The 25,064-nt window shown below is 38.9% G+C and overlaps 1 long non-coding RNA gene across 1 annotated transcript; it reads right to left on the bottom strand.

Moving 5' to 3' along the window:
- Nucleotides 1-1,611: 1,611 nt before the first annotated feature.
- On the bottom strand, nucleotides 1,612-21,609 carry LOC106015859 (uncharacterized). The gene is made up of 3 exons (XR_005264880.2): nucleotides 21,290-21,609; nucleotides 3,345-3,510; nucleotides 1,612-2,280 (listed from the first exon to the last, which is right to left on the bottom strand). It is a non-coding gene; the product is annotated as an uncharacterized lncRNA (long non-coding RNA).
- Nucleotides 21,610-25,064: the final 3,455 nt, after the last annotated feature.

The raw sequence follows: 25,064 nt of genomic DNA on the forward strand, positions 1-25,064 counted from the left end.
CAAGCACCAGAGAAATTTTGCTGGTAATTTCTTTTGATGAGATACTTGCAACCATAAAAGCAAGAAAAAGACAAGATAATATATGATAGGGTTCTAGGAGAATTAAAAGAAAGAGACTTTTGGTTAAATTAGTCTTTTTTTTCCTGTTTCATTCTGAATGTTACATCTACCCAGACAAATGATGGCATGGTAGCAAAGCGGTAATGATAGCTGTGAAGATGTGGCAGCACAGACCCGAGCATGAACTGTACAAACCCTCTGGGGACCTGGCACAGTGCTGCAGTTGCTGGCACACAATGGATCTGTGCCCAGTGCATTTTTGCTGTTACCTGTACTAGCTAAATTAAAGATAGCATGTATATGTCCCACTGGATTATAATCAAGCAATCATTTGTCTGCACAGACACAAGAGTTGGCTAGGTGCTCAGCACTTCGGCGATGCACGTCACAAATCAGATCAGCAGATATATTCAAGTGACCAAAATCAGACCCAGGATATGAAGTTCAAAACAGATTAGACCTGAAGCACTTACGTAGTCCCAACAAGGGAGCAGGGCTAGTGGGGCTAGACAAGCCCCAGCAGCCTGTGGCACTATTCTTCTGAGGACCATGGTGACAGAGGAACTAGTAACAATGAAGGAGCATTTAGTCTGAATCAGCAACAAGAGCTTTTCATATAAGGTTACAAAACTTGCCATTTGTGAAGAAAAAGCCTATAAAAAGGTGTTTATTTAGTGTGGGAAAGGTTTAAGACCCAATCAAAAAAAGGAGCTGAGCAGGCAAACCTCAAGCTTAACCTCAACCCTCTGCAGCTTGGAGCTCAGGGGATTTCTGAAGTCATTTTAATTTTATCTGATCTTGTCACTGTAGAGCAGCAACTGTGTTACCCAATGAAAGGAATGGGAAGGTTGGAGGAGCTTTTTGTTTATCTTTTAATTTCTCAAACTATAAAATTCTATCAAATTTTATTTTTGCAACCCCTTAAAATGGAAAGATGAATTCTTGATTTGTATGTACTCTGCCTACAGACACCTTCCCTGAGAAATAATCAGCTGCATAATCCAGACACAGCCATTTGCTTTTCCCGTGTTGTCTATCAGAACTTCAGGCATCTGCCTGGGAATTCATGTCAAGAAGAAAACTACTTCTCAGCGCACTAGAAGAGCGTAGGAAGAGATGATCCCACAGTAATTGAAATCAGTGGTATAAAAATTTGCAGGTTTTATATCTAAGAAGTGTTATTTAAATATTTTGCAACTGAAGTCTAAGGTAGCACCAGTTTTCTCTGAAGATGATGAAAAAGTTTTCTTAATTTCTTACTGTTGGTGGCTGAGAGGCCCTGTGACTCACCTTAGAAATTTCTTTTCTTATTGAGCACCTTGAACCTCTACTTTCACTAGATATAACATGGTGAAAGCATCTTGAATCCTAAAACTTACAGTAAGAGCAGATGTGGGCATGGCAGCAACCAGACTGAACAGCTTCACCCACAGCTTTCTGGAAGTATTGAGAATAATTCAGCATCAAATGCAGTGCTTGTCTGGGAGAAAGTACTCAGGTAATGATCTGTGCAGTTGACAGTGAAAAAAATAGCTTTAGAGAAAGTAAATGTTGGGTAGAAAAATTAAGTGATGTTTATTATACATGTAAAAATCAAACAGGACACAACAGAAATCTAACACACCAATCTGTTTTTTGGTATTCAGCTCTTACATGAGGAACCTTTAATCTGATTGAACTGGTACAGTAACTGTTTGTTTTTCCTGCCTAGGAGTGCACATGTGTATATAATAGTATGATGGCAACAGTCCAGGCTATTAAATGGAGCAACTACATTCAATAAGAAGCAAACAATGGAATTAAGCCTTCTATCATTTTTTTCTATTAGACCAAAAGTAAAGTTTTCAGGAGAACTAAGTTGGGCACTTAAGCATTAAAAGCCAATAAATGTAACTTAAAATACTGAAGTCCTTTTCTGTGGTTGCTTATGAGACTAAGCCATCCCAGAAGCTGAGGAAAGTCTCCCCTGCTGGATTATTCACTTCCCTTTTCTGCCTTTCACTATAATCCAGTATTTTGAGAGATGAGGGCTGGTTTGAGCAGTTTTCTTTGTTAACCAGGCCCCTAGAATACTTTCAGCATTTGATGTAAAAGAGAGAGTTGCACCTGTAGCACCCACCACAAACAGCCTGCTTTATCACAGGCCAGCAGAATCTTTCTCGGCGTGCTCATGTTACATTTTCTAGCATTTCTTCATGGTCTCAAGCCTGGTCATTCCAGCTGGAAAACAAAAGACTTCTCAATCATCATGCAGTACTAAAATTGTGGCATGTATTTAGATCTTACTCAAGTAGAGTAAACAATAGTTTATAGGCTATATAAGATTGCTAGGAGCTACAACCTTCACCTTATGCTTAAACAGTAGGTAATCTGTTCCATGCTGCTCTGTCCCACCTTATTTTTTCCAAAGGAAAAGGAGAACAAACAAATATTTGGACTACCACAATAGCATTAATAAACATGAGAATGCAACAGCTAGTGTTATTCCACAGAAATGAATGAATAAATAAATAGACTATAAGCACTTTATTCTTCTCACATAATTTCTTCTCAGTGACATTATTGAACAGACTGTTGAAAACAAACATCGTTAAATGAGAAAAGAAGAGCAGGAGCCTGTCTAATTCCCCACTGCAACATTTTCCAATGACGAATGCTCCCTAAATGGATTTAGCTTTTTGAAAAGAAGTCAGAGAGAAATTTGATGTGGCCCCCTGACCCCTGGTAAGCACATGTATCTTCACCTGTCACATAACACACTGGCACTTGCTTACTTTTCAGCAAAGACTATTGATTTTGCTTATTGGCTGCAGGCTAGTCCATAAAGAACAAATTACAAAGTCAGAGGTCTACAGTTAGCAATTGCTTGCATGATAACAGGGAACTCAGCACTATTCCCATAACACAGTATTAACATTCTCACAAATATGTGCGAACCTAAAACATACACTTCTGCTATGAAGTCCTCTGTATTCTCAATGTTACACAGCAAGCAAACTATGCACTACATCCCATATTCTTGCCAGTGATCTAAAACTACAGGGATTTTTTTCCCCATTCCTAATCTATGACTGTAGTTAATTTTCTTTACAAAGAAGTGCGAGAGGGAGAGAGAGGGAGAGGATTAAGCAATGGTTGCATTCTGCTATTATAAAAGGTAAGAGGTTTGACACAACCTAATGTTAATTAGGAATGTCTTTGCAACCAGATTTTATGAAAAAAAGCCAACGTAGTGATAGAAATGCATGGCTGTGTTACTTCTTGGAAGTTGTAATAAAGTTTACCTTTGTCTCTTTCTTAATAGATGACTTTGGGGGAAAATGCTTTGCTTTCCTGTACCCTGCTTTCGTCTTCTGTAAAATGGGATATAATACCGTCCTCCACTGCTGAAGTGCTCTTGAAACCCGCTAGGAAGTCCATACAAAAGCCAGCAAAGCCTGGATTTTACTGCTAGAATGGAACAGGTGTAAGGTGTAAATTCTGATGAACATCAAAACTGGGTACTCAAAGCTGATTCTTGAAACCCCACTTCTGCTTATGAATCTTAAATAATATTTGCACAGTATTATAATCATAGTTGTCTTTTAATACGCAGCCATACCAAATGCAAATATATACTGCTCATCTGGTGTATATTTTTTTAGAAGCAAAATCATGAGAACAGCACAGAAGTAGTAGCAGCAGCTGATTTTAACACTGTGTTGGGCTCAAAGTGTGGGATATTATTAGTGACAAGTATCAGGTGGTTTTTATTTTTTAAATTTACTTTCCCAGAAAGAGAATATCACATATATAACAGACTTGTGTTAATCTGTATATGTTTGTGTATATATACATTCATATATTCAGAGAAATACTATGATGAATGTATATACATACATATATGAATTTAAATACATATATACATTCATCTTAGTATTTCTCTGAATGGAAGTTTCCTTGCTTCCTTGAATATTCAAAGATGTTCCTTGTGATAAAAAGTATTGATCCAGCAGGACTAATGTCCTTCAGGAACAATTTCCTTTCCCAGCATATTTGATTGAGAGTAAGAGACTGGGAATTTCAAAGGTAGGTTACAACTGAGCTTTGTTTGAGAAGGCACTCTGACATTTGACAATTGTAACTCAGTTCCCTGCTGAAATCAGAGCTTATCTAGAAAGAACAACAAGCACTTTTGGAAACTCATAGTAAGTGTTGACCTAGTGTGTTTCTGTAACAGACTGTTTTGCTTTGAGTTAACTGATCACTAATTAACTACAAATAGTGAATGCATTTGTGAATACTGGTGCTGACACTTCTGAAGGCTTCTGCTTTATCCTAGGACTTAACATGGTAAGAAACCAGAAGGAGAAACTATACAAAAAGCCTGCCAAAACAAAATAATCTTATAGAGTAATTTGTAGGCCAAACTCAGATCAGTGGTTTCCTACAATATGGACTCTGCATTGGAAATGCACACCCACATGTGTGGGTCAACTGACCCTCAGAAACAGGCAGCAATAACGTCACACCAGACCACAGCAGTCATGATGTAAAGAAATGATGGAACCAGGCTGCCCAGTCAGGACAAGAGGCAATGGGCACAAACTAGAACATAAGAAGTTGTGTCTCAACACCAGGAAGCACTCCAGTGCTGTGCGGGTGACAGAGCACTGGCACAAATTGCCAGAGAGGTTGTGGAGTCACCCTCCCTGGAGACCTGAAAAGCTGCCTGGACGTGGTCCTGGGCAATTTACTTACTCTAGGCGTCCCTTCTTGAATAGCGAGGTTGGACCATTGGACCAAAGGTCCAACATTTCTTCCAGCAGTTCAATTTAGATAATTTACATTTTACCTGGTTTATTCATTTTCTCCAAAGGGGAAGTCCTATTCTACATTGCACAAGGATCTCAGGTGCCCTTCTTTTGGTTCAATAGTGAGATTGACGTAAAGGTTAAGTCTTGCAGTGCCTGAAGACTTTTACTGTGCCCAGTCCATAGCCCTAATGGCGACCACATTTCTTCAGAAAGACAGCTTCTGAGCCTTCCCATTAGAAATATATATCTATATCTATCTGCCTGGATGAGAGATATATCACAGATTTGGATGTGTTTATTGAGGTCTACAGCCAAAACAATTCAGTCTTGTGGTAAGCCTGAGGTGGTAACTGATCACTTTGAACACCTAGAGGCAGAAATAGAGAAGTAGTCAATAAGCGTCACAAATTTTAACATTGCATTGGAAGACCTTTCTGTCACCAAAAATTAGGTTTTCCTTTCATTTACTTCCTCTGAACTCACTATCATTCCCTATTCAGCCAAATAACAGGATGCCAATATGATACTGTGGAATGAATCTGTCTCTATTGTACAGTTCAAAAAAGTTGAACACGGAGGAGCTGGAGATAGAGAAAGCAACTCTCTCCACTGACAGCTAAAGCAGAAACCCAGTAAGGAGAAGCATGCAGCTTCATATATGAAAGATAGTCTTGAAATATGCTTAATAACAATTGCAAGCTGATATAGTATTTCCAGTTACAGAGAGCAAAGAGGTCCAGTGAGTTGCCCAAAACCTTTTGATTTAAAAAACTAGCTTTTCTTCTGCAGAGAGTTTTTCTGGCCTATATCTTCAAGGGTTTGTTATAAGAAAATAGACCATAATAAAAAAAAAAAAAGGAGGCTTTCTTTTGAAATATGGAAATTGAGATTACTATTTCCTCAAGTAGATACAGATTCTAGGGCTATACAAAGACCTACATTATCAGCAGACACGCAAGGAAACAGGAACATAACGGCCTTTGATCCAGCCAAAGGAAGAGAGATGGCCAAAGAAAGGGAGACTACTTGATATCTTAACCTGCTGTCCTCCTTGGCAAGGCTTTCTAAAAACCACTGGCTGGAGGTGGAAGCTCATAAAGCTCAGCAAGGAATGCTGGCAATTTGATTAAAGGAGAAGAGAATTACCATCATGAAGCATGTGCTGCTCCTTGATATTTTTCCCCTCTTCAACAAAGCTGAGAATTACTTATCCAATTAACTCTGTATGGGATGGAAATTTACAGACATTTAGGAGAGGTTTTCTGTTCTTTTAAATTAATTTTCTAAGTTATAATACCTTTTGGTTTTGTTTGACATTAACATTTCATAGAAAAAAATGAATTTACAGCTAATTACCCTAAAAAAAGAACATTAAGAGAAGTAATAAAAGGTGGAATGTATCTGGAAATTATTTCTCCCTTTTAGCCTTATCCAAGGGAACAAAACAAAACTTTTTTTTTTTTTAAATCAGTCATCAGGCTGTCATGAATGAACATGGAGAGAAAAACTGAAGGATCTCAATGGATGACAAACCTACTGGCCGCACAAGGCAGGCCCAAAATCTTGGGCTGGAATCTGAACTGAAAAACAGATGATATTTGTTCAGCTCAATGTCAACAAGTGTGTAATTACTTTTTCCCTACAAAGCTTTACTAGATGAAAGTTTTCTAAGACAGAGATAGGATTCATAACTCCTCCTTGCATTTTGTGTAATCATTACTAAGGATATCACTGTAAATTTGACTTTCATTAAAGTTATGGGGACAGTGGACTTTTGACCACAAAGAAAAGCTGACACCGTTTTCAAATAAAGCATCTTTACATCACTAGTAATATTGAAATATTTTACTTTAGTTGGCCAAATCCTGATGCCTCAAGTACTCAAGCAACTTTTTATTTCTTACACCCATTAACCCATTCAAAAGAAGTTGAAATTGCATTTTGCCAATTTGCACTTGTTTAGCTCCAATGTGGCAGGAAGGAAAGAAAAAAAAAATTAAGGAAATCAAGCTTTCTGACCCAAGAGCTCACTCATACATGCATTCATTCATTTGTACTGAAATAATGGTGTGGAGTTTTCCTTTCCATTTCACACTAGCTTCCACAAATGGAAGCAGCACAACTGCTATAAGCAACAGGAATGCACATGTTGTCTTTCTAAGGATGTCATAAACTAGTAAGTCATTTAAAGTATGTAATTACTTAGAATGTATTCTAAAGCTATCACTTACACGGGAAAACCCTGGATTTTATTTTCTGAGCACTGTTCTTTTGGCAACACAAACCTTTTTATAAGCCATTTTTATAAATTAATATTGTTCTGAGTCAAGTGCATGTAGGGCAAATAACCGTCAGCTTTGGATTTGCAGTGAGTTTTGAAGAGATAGCGTTGTGTTAAAAATCAACTGTTCAGTTTAACCGTATCCTCTAAAAGAAGCTCCGAAAAATACCTATGGATACTATAAAATAGATCTGCCTTTCCCCTTCCTAAGCTGAGGCTAAAAATTTTTAGATCTTGCACATAGCAAGTCGATATCTAACCATACCCTAAAAGCTGTGCTTTAAGGACATTACTATGAGTTATGCACAGTTAGAGACAAATTTTGTTTCAGGTAAAAGAAACCATTGCAAATTTATTTCAAGAACTACACGTCAGTGTTACTGTTTAAAATTCAAAGAAGACTTCAGAAAGACTGCTTATCTATTCAAGATGCTTTTAAAGAGAATTCTTACTAAATTCTCTATGTACAAATTGGGAATACATGTACTCTGAATAAAGAAAATTTCATCTGACAAATAAAAAAAGCAAGGGAGAGAGAAAGTACAGGGTGTGCAGCAGAGTCCAAACGTGGAGATCTAGTGCACCTCGTAAAGCCTGACAGCACAGTATGTCAGACAGGGAAAGCCTCAGGTACTACGGCCAAGTTTTGCTTGTTCTCAGAATGTGATTTAGTGCCTCCGAACCACGGAGCTTTGCAGTGCGTGGACATCTCACAGTGTCAAGTGAAGGGAACAGATTTGTCATCGTTCACTGCCAGGAGCAGTCCTGAGCAGGGACATTTTCAGTCTTTGACAATGATTACTGTTACTAATTCTACTGTGAAATATGCAGAGCATCTGCATGGGGACCTCAGCAAAGTGCTGCCAAGACAGCACTTGCTTTGTGCTGTTGGTCCTGGTGTCTGGTTAAGGCGACGATGAGACAGATCGTGTGACTTAAGCCATTGCAAGACCTCATCACTTTTCATGGGAGAACGGAAAAGTGCTGATCCTGAGGCTTTTATGCTGAGGGAAAGCAGATAAAAATCTGCAGGTGTAACTTAAAAAAAACAGTATGAGAAGCATAAAATAGCATAAATAAGGCTGAATTTTCTTAAAAAAAAAAAAAAAAAAAAAAGCAGAAAACAAAGATCAAGCATGTGATAGTAATTACATAAAAATAAGAACATTGTGATTTAAGCACTGAAGTTTGCATTGCCAATCAAAGTGAACAGCATTTTGATTTCCAGAGTATCTGTTGTTTTTAAGTTAAGACCAATATTGATGCAAACAAGCTAAGATGTATGGATGTAACCATTTATTTTTTCTTTTTCTGATGAAAAGGAACTAGAAATAATTGACTGTAACTTTGCCTGGCTCCATCTCTGGAGAGACATAATCATTCTGGATATATGAAAATAGATTGCTCATTCTAATCCACTATTGTTTTATACTCTTCGGGGCCCACTTCTCAGCTGGCAATAATCAATGGTATTAGTCATTGAAATACAGGGAGCTGATTTACTCTATCATGGGTTTTGGCCTTGAGTAATACTCATATTACCTATTTAATTATTTTCCTAGTAGCGGAAAGCTTAACGCTTGAATAAGAAGTTGCCTTCTCTCATCCAGTGCGCTGGGGAAAGTTCAGAAGTGCTATCCATACGCTGCTAAATCACACCAAGAGCAGCCAGCAGAAGCTACAGAGCTGAGGTTATGACTCTAGCTCCCCTAAATATTTTGAGTGTTCACTTTGCAAGCTCTTCAGAAGTTCTGTCGAGCTGCTGAGAAACAGTTAGCATAGAGCCAGCGCAAGAACACTTTTTTTTGTGCATCTTCAACCATTACCAACATACTCAGCTTTTTCCATGCCTCTTTTTCTTGTCCTGATTTACTATGTCTGTCATTAAAAGCATCATAAAACTATGCATAGTTTACCTGCGTTTTTCTACTTTGGGCAGAGAAAGAATTCAAACAGAGAACAGTATCATTTTTTTTTCCCCATTCTTAATTGGTCCCATCTTGAATTATCTGGCTTTAGGAAAAAAAAAAAGAATTTGGCTGCATTTAAGTGTTAAACAACATCTTTGCTGTTCCAAATGTCTGAAGGGAGCATGAATTTGGTTCAAATTCCATTATTCAGTCACAATATTATTAGCAGGGGAGGAACAGGGTTTATCAGTGTTGTCAGCATGATTATAGAGCTCTGTCTTTTGCCTTACCTCAGAGAACATGCACAGCATGGTCTTGATCAGGTTTGTCATCTTCCCAATGCCTTGGCCATGATGCCAGTCAAAATGAATGAACAGATCGGCACTTTGAAGTGCTCATTGATATCTTGAGGTCAGATGCTTCTCGCATGTATTTGGACCATTTCCAGACACATGGGAGGCAGCAAGAGCAACGGTAGCACAAGTGTCTCTGCCAGTCTTCCTCAGCTCTATCTGGCACCTTCAGCGAACAGTCTGATTAACATGTTCCAGAAGTCAATGCAGAAGATTGCTAGCTTTTTTTTCAGGTAATAAAGAGCTGTTACATCAAAGCAGTTTGGGGGGCATTGCTTGAACTGTCTTGCTGAATCTGAACTAGCTATCAAGTTATTCCTCCCACATAGCGCAGAACAGCTTGGTCCTGCTGTTCAGGGGTCCTTGCCAGCTGCAGAAACAGGCAAGGCTTTTTTTTTCCCCTCTTTACTTTTGCTTGCTCTTTTTTTTTTCCTGTGAATCTTTAACTGCACACGTTTGATGATACTCTCAGCTTGGGAAAAGTGTAATTCAATGGAACATTGAAACAAAAGAAACAAAGATGAAAAAAATCAATATGCATTAGTAAGGCATGTGGATGTGCAGAGATCTTGTCAACATGAATATTCAAGAATAATGAATTCTGAAATCCTTAATCTGCTTCATTTTTCCTAATTCCTGTTTTTGTTCAAACAAGTATATCCTGAAACCAAAGAATAATGTGCAGAAAAGCAGCAATTGCAGATATGTTACAGTTCTCTTCTTCATGTGTGTTACTCCAAACAAGAAGTCAATGAGAAACTGCCCAAGGAAAAACTTAGGGAATGTGCTGTGCTGAGATTAAAATAGTTTATAAAATAATAACAGCTCTAGGACATGTGAGTTTAACTGAAGTCTGTATTTTTTCCTTAAAAAATGACAGCTAAGCAAACCCTTTTCAACTTCAAATCCGGCAGTTAAAATTTTCTGATATTTGTTTTTATTTCTTCCTCCTCCTCCCAATACCCAGTCACAAGCTCTGCAGACCAGTACATGAAACTGACTTAAACTGCCAGCGAAAGCAATGGCTGGCACACTTTACAACAGTTCCTGGGAACCTGGGTGGCCGCAATAAGAACCTGAAAGACTGTTTATGCCTTAAGAGAAGAGAGGTTTACCATCAATAAGGAAACACACCCAAAGAATGTGGCTAATCAGCAAAGATTGTGTTATTTCCATAATGAAGCTCCATTGCTGTGAACTTTTCCTCCTCAAAGCCTAGGGCTAGAAGAGGTAAATTACAAATCAGCTCTTGGAGAGCCATCATCACCGCATGCTGTGCAGACTGTTCTGGCCATCGGTTCCTGCCAGAGACCTTCAGTCCCTGAGGGCCACCTCAGCCACCTCCTACCAGGTGGATGCACCTTACATCTTCCAGCTGATAGGAAATTTGTTCAATTCAGTCACTCAGATGGTTAGAAAATCTACAAACAGCCATCAAGTATACTACTGCTTGGCTTCCAACCATATTATAGCTCCTAATGATGTCAGAACTATTCAAAGGATACACAAAAAGTGTTTTTAAATGCCTAGTTAAAGTTTTAAGGTGGCACAGAAAAGAGATCTCAAAACTCTTACAACCACTGTAAGCCTGTGGACTGCTACTTACTACACGATAATTTGAATTCACTTGATTAGGCTGTTTACTCCTATTTACTTAATGAGTCACATGGAATGATTTCGAATGTGTTTGCAATAAAATGCCAAGGCCTAACCAAAGCAGGTGTCTAAATTAATCTAACATGAAGGCAGTCTTCAGGTCAATCAAACTGAAAACAGAGCTCTTTCTGTACATATCTTTTGCATTAAAAAAAAAAATAATTATCTAACAAAAAAACCAACCCATGGCTAAGTAACCAGGAGGCCAATATATACTGAGAAAAGCTATTATACAGCCACATGTAAGTGACCACCATCAGTGCTTTGTCCTATTATGTAGGGCTTAAAACACCTTAACTCAAAAATTTCTAGGTAATTTGAACTCTTGAAGCAAAATAAAGACGACAGGTAATTTCAGAGATATACAGGACCCAATCCAAAAAGAGCTTTGTACATCAAAAACAGCACTTTGCAATGAACCCGTAAATAAAATGCAAGCCTGAAGCAGGTCAAGATACCATTAAAAAATCAGGAAGTCACTAACCCATTCCAGGGGGTCAGGGATAGCTCCAGACGAACTGCAGTAATAGGTTCAGAACGTGGCAGGTGCATGTTGCAATTTTTACATCCAATAATTGCATTACAAGAATGAGAGAAAGTACATCTTCCCACACCTTCAGTAATGGTGGGTGACAGGGATACTAGGATGGAAATGTGACTATAAAGATAAGTGATGCCAAACTGGTATTTTGGAGATATATCACAGTTGAATTATCAACAATACTCATCTCTGTGCAGCCTATCTTACATCTTACTTTGTGCCTGACTCTGTCACATCCCTGTTTCAACCCCATTCCTGTTTCCTTGAGCAGGACAGGTCAAGATCTTCCTGAAAGGTCACCTTTTCCATCTTCTCATCCCAAAGCAGAAGCAACCACTGCCAACAGGTGCATGCCTAACCTCCCAGTAAACAACATCCAATGATGGAGATACCACAGTTTCTCCAGCCTGCCCCCCCCACTAACTACCCATTGAATAGCTTTTCTTAAGTCTTTCTTATTGCAGTTAAACAACCACCACCTCTCACCTGTTGTAGACATGAAAAAACACAAACAATATACAGATTCAACCCTCTGCTGCATGGTTTCAGAGATTTGAAGACTGCTCCCATGCCCACTCTGCTCTTGGTCCTTCATTTCTTGCTTTCTTTGCCATACTGAAAAACACAATATTTTTGCCCTTTTCTTTTAAGACATGTTTTTTAGTCTTTTGCCTGTCTTAATGTTCTCCTTTGGACTATCTCCAGCCAGTCTGAGGGGGAAAAAAAGAGGCAGAGGAAGGGCAAGGGTAGGGAAGAAGTGGGCAAAGCCCATGTTTGCAACTCTCTGTATGCTGATTGAAGGATCTGAGTGGGCATGATGCAAACAGAAATGAGATGGTTTTTACACCCAGAGGAAAGGAGGAAATAGATGTGTGAGGTATAATTCAGTATATTTTCTGCTCACATAGACTGGCCATCACAGGAGCATGACCAAAAGTAGTGTCAGGTTGCAAATTAGTCCTATGTAGCTAAAGAATGGAGAAACACCTTTAATAGTGTGCTTGGTTTAGCTGTTAACAGGAGTTATCTACCTTGGCACTGAAATATGGCACTTTCCACACCTGCAGGGAGTGGGAGGACTCCGCAAAATGGTCTTTGTTATGTTTGCATGTGTTTGGTTTGGAATTCACATGTATTCTGGGCAGCTGGAGTTGAGGGGTATCTTCAAGGAGGAATAACAACTCCAAGTCCCTTTTGAAACCCTATTTCAGTCTAGATGTCAGAACCTTTGCATGAAAAATAGGAGACCATTTTCTATCTAATCTACAGATAAATCAAAATGGCTCAGCAGGTTACTACCATTTACTTATTTTACCTGTGTGGGTTTATAGACAGGTTACAGTAACAACTGCTTGCTTGATGGGCCCTTGGCTGATTAATCTCAATGGGAGACTTCACTGCATATAATCTCTCCCCCCCCCCTTAAACATTACTCCTTGTGAGATTTGAATGTCTACTTTTTTTTTAAAAGTTTGTCTCAATCTTTCTCCATTAAAGATGAATCTTTATGACCATAGATAGAACTTCTACCAGAAGAAAAGTTCTAATCTTTCCATAAAAAGGTATTTTATCCTGTAAACTTATTTTTCCATTATGAAGTAAATAAAGACCCTTTGTCAGTAACACTTCTAGCATTTACAGAACTTAGAAAATGTAATTGGCATTTCTTGATGTGATCACATATTGAATTCATATCTTTTTGTTAATTGATGTTTCTTTCCTTCCCCCCTGCCCTCCCCCAACATGAAATTACCCTGAGAGTGCCAAACTTTCCTCCCTCTCAGAATCTCTATTTCTGAGCAGCTTTTCAACTTGTGCTTTTTGCTTTACTCTGTTCCCAGTCAAGCATACAAATACCAAGCAGGACAAGACAGAATAATTCACAAATGAATAGAAAAATATTCCGGGATCCAATTTCTAATTCGTGTGGAGTTAGCTGTAGTTGCTGAAGAGGCTGTTGTGCTCAGAAAGCTCTTCAGCCACCACTTTTAAGTCTGACATAGATCGTGAATCAGAGCCCTCAGCTACTGCAGTTCACAGCCAGGGATATTCGTGTAAACTGAAATCAATAATGATTTAAACAGAGGTACCAGGCCCTCAGCTCTGGGCATGCCACCCAGTTGGCTGCCAGGACAGAGAAGGGATGAATCACTGGGACAGGAATCTCTGACCCCACCTCTCCATAAATCACCGAAGCTCTTGAGCCTGCACCCTTGGACATCTGCCTCTTCCTGAGCTGATCCAACGTAAACATTGTAAAATTAAACCTGAAAGGCTCTGCAGCATACTTTTGTCATAATACTGTCTTAAAATAAATAAATACAAACAAATAAAAAAAAATCAGATTTCAGCATGTGAAATAGTACTTTTATTTTAAAGAGATTACCGTTGTGTATACAACGCTTCTAAAGGCTTCTGATTGTTCATGCTAAATTAGGATTAGGAGACGAGTCAAAATTCTGGAAACATGACCCTGGAAGAACTTTACATTACAAATTAATGTGTTCAACTGAGTTTAGTGTTTAAGAAATTGCTTTACAGGTTTTAAATAGGCTAACTTCTAATGAAATGCCTTTTGATACTTCTACTACTACAGATACACCTTTTGAGAACAAACAGGTGTGGTTAATGGAGCTGTAAACTTGGTGCATTTATACTTGAGACGTGTTACCATTCTGTTCTATGTTAGAGGAATACTTTACACATAACTTTGTAAAATCTGTAGCAGAATCTGCTGAACTTCTTTTTTTTAGCAATTACATTTCTCATTTTTTAATTGTGACAACAGTTGAAAGAGCATGCAATTGTTTTAGGAACTTTTTTTCTCCATGTTGTAGACCCTTGCCCCAGTGCGAATGTCAAGAAACATGATTTGGTGAAACCAACCATTCGAAACAGCCCCTGACCTGAAAAAGTCTGGAGTTTGAGATAAGGGGGGAAGGTCTTACCTCTTCCTACAGCTTTGGAAGATAAAATTCAAAATCTCAGATAAAAGGTCATATTAATCTTTTACTCATATGCCTGTCAAACATAACTCAGTATCAACAAAGTCTGATTCAACTTTTAAATGAAACATTACACACGTGGATGTTATTTTCAGCACAAATATTTTTGTGCCATACACAGCACATTGTAACTACTGCAGACCTGTTTTTGAGGTCACACCGAGGTAATTCATCATTTATTTGACTGGACTTGCTAGAATTACAGTGAGACAAATGGGCTAATCAGAATTACAGCCCCTTAGCTGCAATAAATAAAAGATATATTAAAATCAGTGAGCTCTTCCCTATTACTTAATCTTTCATTTTCACTTCCCCCAAACCTTACCCAAATAGATATTTAAGTACTGTGGCTGAAATCGAGAAGTTCACAAGTCCACAGAACACCCAAGACTAATGTTCTCTATGTGATAGTGAATTGCATTGCTTTGTGTGCATTACAAGACTTTTACAGGAGTTGCTATGTAAGAAGAAAATACTGATGATCATTTAACAGAGTAAGAATTCACTTAAATGAACTGCCAGAAGTACAGAACTCTTAAAATAATTGATTTTTCCCACATAAGATGAAAAATGCATAACACTGTACAATGAAGTCCGTTTGAGGAAAAAAGTCATTTTCTGTCCATTAGAAGAAACATGAAATACATTGGGGTGCTTAATTAAAAGTCTCAGAAGAACTGATTTTCACATCATAAATTTCCAACACACACGCTCAAATTTTAGCAAAATACCTTAATTGATACTTTTTCCCAAATCCATAAGGCCTCCAAATATTTTACAAGTATAGAAAAGTTACAGCCACCACAGCTGGAAGAATACCATCATCTCAAAAAAAAAATCATAACAGTTGCTGCCTCAGTGCTTCTGCCAGCATGCTGATGCATTGCATTTGCTGAATGTATGGAGTGATTTGAAAATGACAGCTATCTCATGACAGGCAATACCAGCAGACAGTCTTTGAAAAAAATCTATACTGACCTCACCTCCATCCAACACCTATTGACAGTTGTCACTCAAACTGTGATATCACATAAACACTTTCCGATCTGCAGCTTAAGTTTCCATAGTAGGGCAAAATCCTGTTAACTTCTGACCCACCTCTCAGACATCCATTCTGTTGTATTCATGTTTGCAAACTGCTGACAGGTTTTTCAAAGCAGAGCAAGTATGGCTTGTGCAACACCCACACTTCCTGCCCTCCAAGGTACTCTTCTAAAACCCTAGTCAGAAACTTGTTGCTAATTGAAGCAAACAAATTTGCATCTGAAAAAGACACAGAGCAATCTAGAGGCAACAATAGTTTTTGTATTTAATCTATGAAAGAGCCATTGTATTTTCTCTATACCATCTCATCCACTGTCTATTACAGGGGGATTGTTTTTCCCCATTAGCTATATCCTTTTATTTCAATACTGTAAATAGCTTCAAAATACTTTGATGAACCACAAAACTAAATAGTGGATACCACCCAGATTATAAAGAGACTGCCTGTGATCATGGAACTTAGAAACTCCATATGAAGGCAGCAGGGAATGAAGCTTCCCGAATGTTACAGAAAGAATGACTTGTCTTTGCAGCTAAGAAAAAGACCTGGTACCAGAGCTGATACAATATTGTAATGAGAGATTTTAGAAACACAGAACGTGGATGTTCCTATACAAAAGTTTTGTCCATTTATAATAAATGATGGAAAGATATACTTCAATCTATTTCAAACTTTTAAATGAAACTATCGTTTTCTCTCTCTCCATCACTTCAGTAAGAACTGCTTAAGGCTCAATACTCCAACAAACCTAATGATAACACAGCATTGCACTCAAAGACTATAATGCTCTAATCTAGTCTTTCCTTTATACCTTTTTTCTACCCCAAGAGAGTACATCTTATTTTGACTAAAAGATTGATCTTGGACTAAATATAAAGTATCCTTCTGGATGAGCCATTTTTTTGCTTTTTGCTCTCTAGTCCGAATTGTGGATATATTTCCCAGTTACATTTTGTATTTTGAGACAAAATACAGAGGAATGAGGAGGAACTTCAGCCAGGTTTCTGAAGTAAATAAAAACTTATTTTTGTAACTGAACTTTTGTAATGCTTATAATTCATGGGAACTGAAAAATAAGATCTGGTCTTTGTGAAACTGCAGTAGATATGGATCTAGAATGAAAGGCTGTCCTATAAAATTAGACAGACTTTGGAGATATGGATTTATTCTTAAGGATATATTCCTTCCTGGATGTCAGGTGCCATTTGTCACACCCTGGATTTTGCTGTCCATCAGGATATAGGTGAAAAAAATTTAAACCGCTTCATAGCTCAAGGAATTTAGTCAAGAGACATTTTTATACAATAGAGAAGGAAGTCACTATCCATTAACAAAGAATGAAAGAGCCAAACAAATCTGTATTAGTGTGCATATGTACAGTGGCAGGATGCACAACACTATGCTTCTTGAAGTAGCACTGTTGCAGGGTACACTGCATCACAGATGACAAAAAAAAAAACTTTTGGCATGCCTAGTTTGATGCAAGGCTGCAGGAATACTTTGTTTGCAATAAGGATAGGGAAAGTCATAACAGCAAATTTAAAATTTATGTGTGGTTTTAATTTATTAATTTATTTACTTTACTTTCAAGTTTGAAATTGCATCAAAGATATAAAAATATCTTTGGTGTAAAATAACCAGGCTCTGGTTCTGACATTGATACCACATGGCCAGGCTGCTGAGTCCACAGTGAGCCCTGTAACTTCACCACAACTCTCGTCAGAGCATCAGTTTTCTCATATACTGCTGACCTCAAGATTATAGTTCAAGTTCACTGACATTATGAAGAGGTACCATTAAATATAACCCGCAAGACTTTTCTTCCCCCCTCTTCTCCTAGGACAGCTTAGAAAGAGGAAGAACTGCACAGCAAGACTGTCGTAACATCCTCTGACCTATTACTGAGGATCACACCTGACCTCGCATCACTGCTGCTAGCCCCAGTCAGACACTTCTCCTTCAACCTGGTAGACTGCTCACAGCTATAAGTGAGAAATTGGTGCCAGTGAACAGTTGTTTTATTGCACATGTTCTTGTGCATTGGAGGACAAGGATCCTCTGAACTCATTTCATTTGCCAACCTTCAGATACGTTGGGTTAGTAATCTTCACCCCTGAATTTTCTGGGGTGATGATTACTACCACATAGTACCTCCTCAAAACATACAGAAAGCAGGGACAGACCTGAGGTTGGCTAGTGCTGTTTGATGTATTGGATGGTCTCTTACCAATACGTGTATTGTTTCTCTGACACAGAATTATATTTTTCCTCACTCATTTCTTAATGGTCATGAACTACTGGCAGTAATTTACTGATGCTCAAAAGATCACAAAATAATACCTAATTTTCTTCATACACAAACTTCTTTTTTATTTATACATATACCCACACATGCATATATATATATAAAATAATAATAATAATAATATAAGAGACTTTTTTCCAGTAGAGTCACCACATTCTGAATGACTAATCACAAGAAAGTAGAAGCCAACTGAAAAGAGACATAGAACATACCTTTTTCCTATTCTCCCTTCCCACCCAGTCTGGTGCTCTTAATTTAACTTTCTTAATTTAGTGATAATTACAGATGCAAATATGTCTATAAAAATCAAAATTAGGAAGTAAACAGTAATAGTTGGGTAGTTACCAACATCAAATGGTGCCTTTAGCACCACATCTGATTTGTGTTCTGAGAGGTCTAACTCTGCTGGGAGAGGCATTCATGGTCTTTCAAACTAGGATGAAGATTCTTACTATCAGTGAATTTATCTGCTAGAAGTAAATTAAGACCTGAAGTAATTCCTTCCTCAGTATTACAGGAGACAGAAATGAACACGATGTGATGATGGTAGGCCAGATGTGGTGTGACTCCACAAACCTTTTATGCAGTTTTATGCAGCAGGCACTCACTTTGTGGGAATGGAAGGTGTTGGTATGTCTGGTAGAGAGAAAATGAGGGTGTAAATGGCTGATGTTTCCTAATGCTACTTTCCAATTCTACTAATTGTTAGTAGACACCAGGGAGACAAAAGCATTACTTAAGCTGGAGGACAATGCTGATATATTAAGAAAAGGCTGTTGGGGCCAAAAATAAGTTTATTCTGGAAGCTGAATCTATTTTTCTGAGATTGGGACATCTAAGAGTTCTGAGCTGCCTTCCACTAAAAGGGTAAGTGACCCAATTTTCTTTCCACCACAGAGTGGGGGGTTATTGTATTTTTTAACATAGCAATATGAAATAAGTGTCTGTAATAGCACAGGCATTGCTTCAAAAGCCAAGAGATTTCTTCCAGGCCTACATCCCCATGAAGGGAGAAGAATAAAGAGTAAAATAGTGCATGGGTATGACTTACCACAAGGAAACATGATTCTTGTTAAATGTCTTGACAAGAATATTGTGGTTTGGGAGACAGGAGGGCAGTAAGGGGAAGGGTTGTTGAGGGTCACATTGCTTTGCAGTCCAGGGCATGCGATGGCCTCAAGCTTTATGAACACTTACTACCACGGGGTCTATTATCTGCCAGGCACCACTGAAGCCTGAATTATTGCATTTCAATAAAAATTGCAGCTTTGGTACTTAACCCAACAGCTAGATTCTTGCATTCTCTTCCAACACTGGACTGGCATCAGCAAAGAAATGGAAAGCAAGATAGCTACCCCCATCCTGCCCTGTTTCCCCTTCCCCCCCCCAGACAGAGTGGCACATACAGTAACTCTGGGCTCAGACAGGCTAGGGACAGACTAATTTTGATTGGTGATGAATGCTGCCTAACAATGCGCTACCACAAACCACAGAAACTTCTGTGCTAGAAGCAAATTATAAAATAAAGCCTCAATGTAGTTTAGGTGGCAGTTTATGTGGTGACATAGTATCAGGGGTTGGGCAGGGAGGCAGGAGTTAACCAACCCCTCAGAGATTTTGGAAAGCCAAAAAAAAAATTAAAAATTAAAATTTGTCTAGACGCTAACAATGTGCTATAAGAAACTAGAGAAAACAACAAAAAACCAACAACACTGCTTAGAAATGCCTCTATGAATATAAACTCATTCCTCATCTATATGTGAAGTGAAAAATATTAAGATAAATGATGCTATTTACTGGCATGATGCACCTAACATCAAAACAGATGTGTATTTTTAATGTTGGGTGCATTAAACACATTATCCGACTTTCAAAGTACAATAAGTGATTTATGTTAGAGGTTGAACATGCCAAAGCAGCAACTAAAATGTAATAGAAAACTGAGCAGAACAGTGCAACCAACAGACAAAGTCAGTAAGAAAACTCAGAATTAACCAGAAAGCTGGGAGCTAAAGCTTAAATAAATCCTTGCTTTTGATTATCTTACACAAAATCAATTTGTTTTTAACTGTTAGCAATACCTTCCAGGATTTCATCTATAGTCCTGCTACGCAGAGATACAAACATCTTTACCAACCAAGGAAAAAACATTTACTTTGTCAGAAGGCTCAGCACAACATTGCTTTTTCAGAACAATGCACCAGACAAGATTTCTAGATTGAGCACAGGGTTTTCTAGCCTTAGCTTTTCATATTAAAAACAAAGCAAAACAACCACCACCTCACAACATGTCCCAAAGGAGGTTAATGTTTCACCCACAACTACAAGAGAAAAGAAGAGCAGGCCTTTTAAAAAAGCTTCTTCACATTTGACTGCAAGATAAATAGGAAAAAATCTCCAGCCATTCTTCTTGCCTTCATAGACTTGTCAAAATAAAGACTTGTCACAACTCTATTTGGAGGGCCTACACATAAGAGGCTACCTTCAGTATGATGGCTCACTCCAAAGAGGTTGGAGGAACATTTTTGATTAGAAACTTGCCTTCCTACAGTGGCGTAGCTAAACACTGGATGTCTCTACTTGGTCAGAAAGACACATTCAACGGACATCACCTTATCAGGATACAGAAAATCAGATTTTGCTATACGTGAATGAAAATTGCAGTCAGTGTTGAAGGATCTCAAGCAATTTCACTAGCATAACACTAATTTGAAGCAACCTGAAGCCAGACCAGTCAGCTAGTACACACATTTTACACTAACCACTATATGCTAAAACTATAGATGACCAGAGCTTATATATGGGCAGAGAGTAATATAACACAGGGTCCAGGCTCCAGGCAGAGCATGGTGCCCGCTGAGGCCTGCTGCAGAATTGCGCTGGTTGTTACGGGGATAATGGCTGCTGGGTGGGAGGCCTCTGCGCCTGTTTGCTGAGAATTAGGTAGGGAAGGAATTAGCTTGGAAAGGGCTTAAGCACTGCTTGAGTGCTCTGTTAAGGGCACTGAGATAAAAGAAGGGATTTTAAAATGAACTAGGGGACTCCAGGGTACTGTGGGGATTTAGGAAAAGCTCACAGTGACATACAGTAATAGTGCCGTGATCTTTGACATGTAAGTATTGTCCTTACTTCACAAACTCCATGCTCGGCAAAGTTAAAAAAAAACAAAACACAGGGTTTGTTTTAAAGATGAGAAGGAATAAGACTGCTAATATTCAGGCAACACTTACAAGAGCAATTTACCTTTTTAGCCATGGATCTGAGGTCCCCTGGGGGAACACATCAGCACCTCAGGGATGAGGAGAGGAGAACTGGGTGAAAGCAGGCAAACACTCACCAGCTAGACCACCAGAAAACACAACAGGTGGTTAGGAAGCAAGGTGCCGAAGGTGCAGATGACTGGCTCTGCCAAACGTGAAGAATTGGTCTCAGAAAGGCAGGCTGGAAAAACCTCCCTTCCAAGGGGCAGCATAGTGTGAGGGAGAGCTTTTAAATGTTGATTGGTCACACCTGGGTTAGGTAAGTCCTTACGTTCCTCCTAGAGCAGCTGAGAGGCTGTATTGTAATTCAGAGGGAGGCAGCCCACCAGACAGTTATCCTCTGGGAAGTGCCTCCTCTTCTTGCTTCAGGTCAGGGTTAAAATAAATTACTGCAGTTCTATATGATGCACTATACCTCCTATTAAGTATTTAATCATTTGCATCTGGTAGGAGGCAAGGTGTGAGCTGGCTCCACTCATGCCTTTGTTTGGCCTTGTTTGCAGAGGCAAGTAGAGCTGTGGTTCGAGCAGCATGGCTGATGGAGGCCTGGGAGCCACTTATAGAAAATTGCAGTCCCTATGTGGGCGCATCTCATTGCTTTGCTCATTGGTTTCAGAGACTGAAGGATGTGTGAGAACTGGGATAGCCTCCAAATTATAGCAGCTTCTCCCTCGGGCCTGCCTCAGCCACTGGCACTCATGGGTATTTGTTTCCTGCTGCTCCTTCGAGCAGAAATTCCTCTTCTCATGCTTAATCCAATGACGAAGTCATGACAGAAACAACAAGCAAGCAATGCAAGTCTTCCCTGTCCCACAGAATAAGAATCATATTCAGCTTTGGTTTTCTTCTGGGAGTTACGGAAATGGGTGTGGAGCATGAGGGCTTTCTACTCCTGAGGCTGCTGCTAGTTCAAAGCAGGCAGTGCCCTCAGTTGTTATAAATCCTCTGACTATTGCCGAAGCTGGCATCAAAGCTGGACTGGTGAAGCACTGGTCACTAAGGTCGAGCACTGCTTTGGCACAATTCAGAAAGAGAGGTCTGATCTCTTCCCCGTATGTTCATGCATACTCCCAATTGTCCCTTTCAGCACAATACTCACACAAAACCATGGGGGTGGGGTACAGAGTGGGGGAAAGGGTAAACAAAACAAAATAAAATTCTGCTACCTATTGTCCCTTCAGATTTTGAAAGGTAATTTTTTGAATGTCCTTTCTAATTGCAAACACCTGAAGTGCAGTCAGCTGTGGGAATAGTGGAGACCATATAAAAACTGTGGTAATTACAAAGGTTCAGGGAAGTCTGAAGTAAAACTTCCAGGAGGCAAAATCAGCTGGAAACACCAAAGTACTATTCATGGTGTAGCTATTCAGATTTGGTTAAATAGATACAGTAGAACATATCCCATCTATGTGACTAACTTTTAATAGCTGCTATTCATTTTGCATTTTCTCTGTAGGGAAGATATGTTTCTGAAATACTTTAACATCCAGTTTAACCACTCCTATCCAAATATGTATAAAACCATATTTCTTTTATCATTTTAATTTCCTTTTCTCTTAAAGATTAGGCTGGGGGTTATATTGCCATAGAGAGGTGGTGGGGTAGGTTGAGGCATTCTAATCAGGGTACTCTGAAATTCAGCAAGAAAATATACTGAAAATTAGTTGAGTGTATTCAGAAATAACTGTAAGATGCATTTGTTTGGCTAGGCCTTTGAAAACCTGCCTATTATTTCCTAGTATTTGGGATAGGCCCTGTAGAGCATTTGAACTCTGAAGAATTCACTTTCTATGCAGGAAAATTTGTTAAGCTTTTAAGTCAAATTCTTTACACTACCAAGCATTGTGAACCAGGTCATGTAGAAACCTATGCACTAGATGTAACTTATGTTTTACAGAATTCTGTGTACAACTGGCTATTAATTTGTTCTGTGTTAGGAAGTTTCATGAAAAAAATAATGAAAAAAAAAATATAATTCAGCTCACCTTCCCCATTATTTTAATGACCACATTTTTCTAGTTTCAGATTTAACTTCCTATCTCAACCTCAGTCCTACAAACAATTATGTAGACACCTTTTGGGAGGTGCAATCTGTGGCAGTACTCGTGTTGTAAGCATCACAAAATCTTCACTAAAAACAAAAAAATGCAGAGGACAAATCAATGCTAACCTTGAACTCCTGATTATTTGAATTTCTTACTGCATTTGAAATGTTCAATGTTTTAAACTTTGTTACTCTTGTTCACAATATTTATTTCTATTAAGGTTTTTGTGGTACAGAAAAAAAAACAAAACCAAAAAACAACAACCATACAACACCAAACAAAGCTTATGCTTAGTGATATTTTAATATCTTTATAGCTGTGTGTGCAAGTTCACACTTCAGTGAGGAATAGGGTGAAACATGGAAAGTTTCCATCATTGCAGCTGCTGCTAGTTGACATGGTAGTAAGGCAGATTGCTGTAAGGACAGTGGTACATCTGCTTCCCTTTTTATGGCAAGGAGTCAGACATTCTCCATAGTTCCAGCTTTCTTGTTCTGCTTGTGTAGTGCAAATAGATTCCAATATGCCCACAAGTACCTCAAAAAGAATTAATGCTATGAAGGGAAAAAAAAAATCAACACTCACCTAAGCATAATATCAGACTTGACCCCCCTTCACGTGGCACCTTCTTTTATTCATATTATAAGTGGTGAAGAAAAAAAAAATCAGAAATAGCGGTGCACTGCTACAAACATCCAATAAAGGCCAAAATTATAGTTTAACACAACTCATTAATTACTGTCATGCAGAGAAGGGAGTAAAATACCTTTAAAATGGCTCCTAGGATTATATTGAAGGGAACCCTGGCACAGGACAGAATATAACCCCAAAGCTTGGAAAAGGAAAAAGACAAAACCTTTGATCTTGATCATTTGCTATGGCCTGAGCTCACAGCTCAGGGCAGAAATATTGGCCTCTCCAGAGCCTGGAATGGCTGTATGCCAGGCAAGACCTCTGCAGTCCAAGCATAAGGACAGCTCTAAATAACACTGGCTACCAACAGCCCAAAGGGCAGGAATGCAAGAGCTAGGAGGGAAGTGGGACAAGTGGTACCATAGCCATACATCCTATTTTAGCAGCAACAAGAGATGATGATTTTGAGAATGCCATCTCTAAGTTGTCTTTCAAACTAATATAATCCTCTTGTTTCCTGCTGCACCGGTTTTAAGGCCACTTTGGTCTTCTGGGGCAGTATAAAGCTGCTGTAGCTCCACAGGGGAAAATGTTGGCTATTCTTCTTATAGCAAAGCTTGACTGTCTGAGATGTTGTAGAAAGGAACATGAATCTCAGTAACCCTCTGAAAGTGCAGTGTACACAAATAATCTCTGTGCCTGCAATTCTCTCCTGGCGTGGACTCTAAGGCAATTTTTAATGAGGATTTGGCTCTTAGTGTATGTTTCCATGAAACCCTTGCAATCTTCTTTTCCAGCCCCCACAATAATACCTATGTGCACACAAATAATGAAGTCCAGTGTACAAATATGCAGTTCCACATGCCAGTTCTTCAGCTTTCCAGCCCTTCGACAGGCTCCAGCAGAGCAGCATGAAAGGAGGCAGGAGAGCTGCTAAGACAGTGACACCCAGAGCAAGGAGCACAGAAGAGCATATTGCACTGCTCTGTCTGATCAGATTGTTACTCTGACATGGAAGAGAGAGCTGTAGGCTGACAGAAAATGTTTATTACCTGGACAGCAAGAAGACAGCAGTGAAAGGATCAAGGCCTCTTAAAGCATATAAAGCTGTCCCAAGAGCACTAGGTCCTGGTCAATGGGCTCTGCAAGGAGCAGCTTACATAGAATAACCATG

The sequence above is a fragment of the Anas platyrhynchos genome, chromosome 3, assembly GCF_047663525.1.
Source record: "Anas platyrhynchos isolate ZD024472 breed Pekin duck chromosome 3, IASCAAS_PekinDuck_T2T, whole genome shotgun sequence".
Lineage (NCBI taxonomy): Eukaryota > Metazoa > Chordata > Aves > Anseriformes > Anatidae > Anas > Anas platyrhynchos.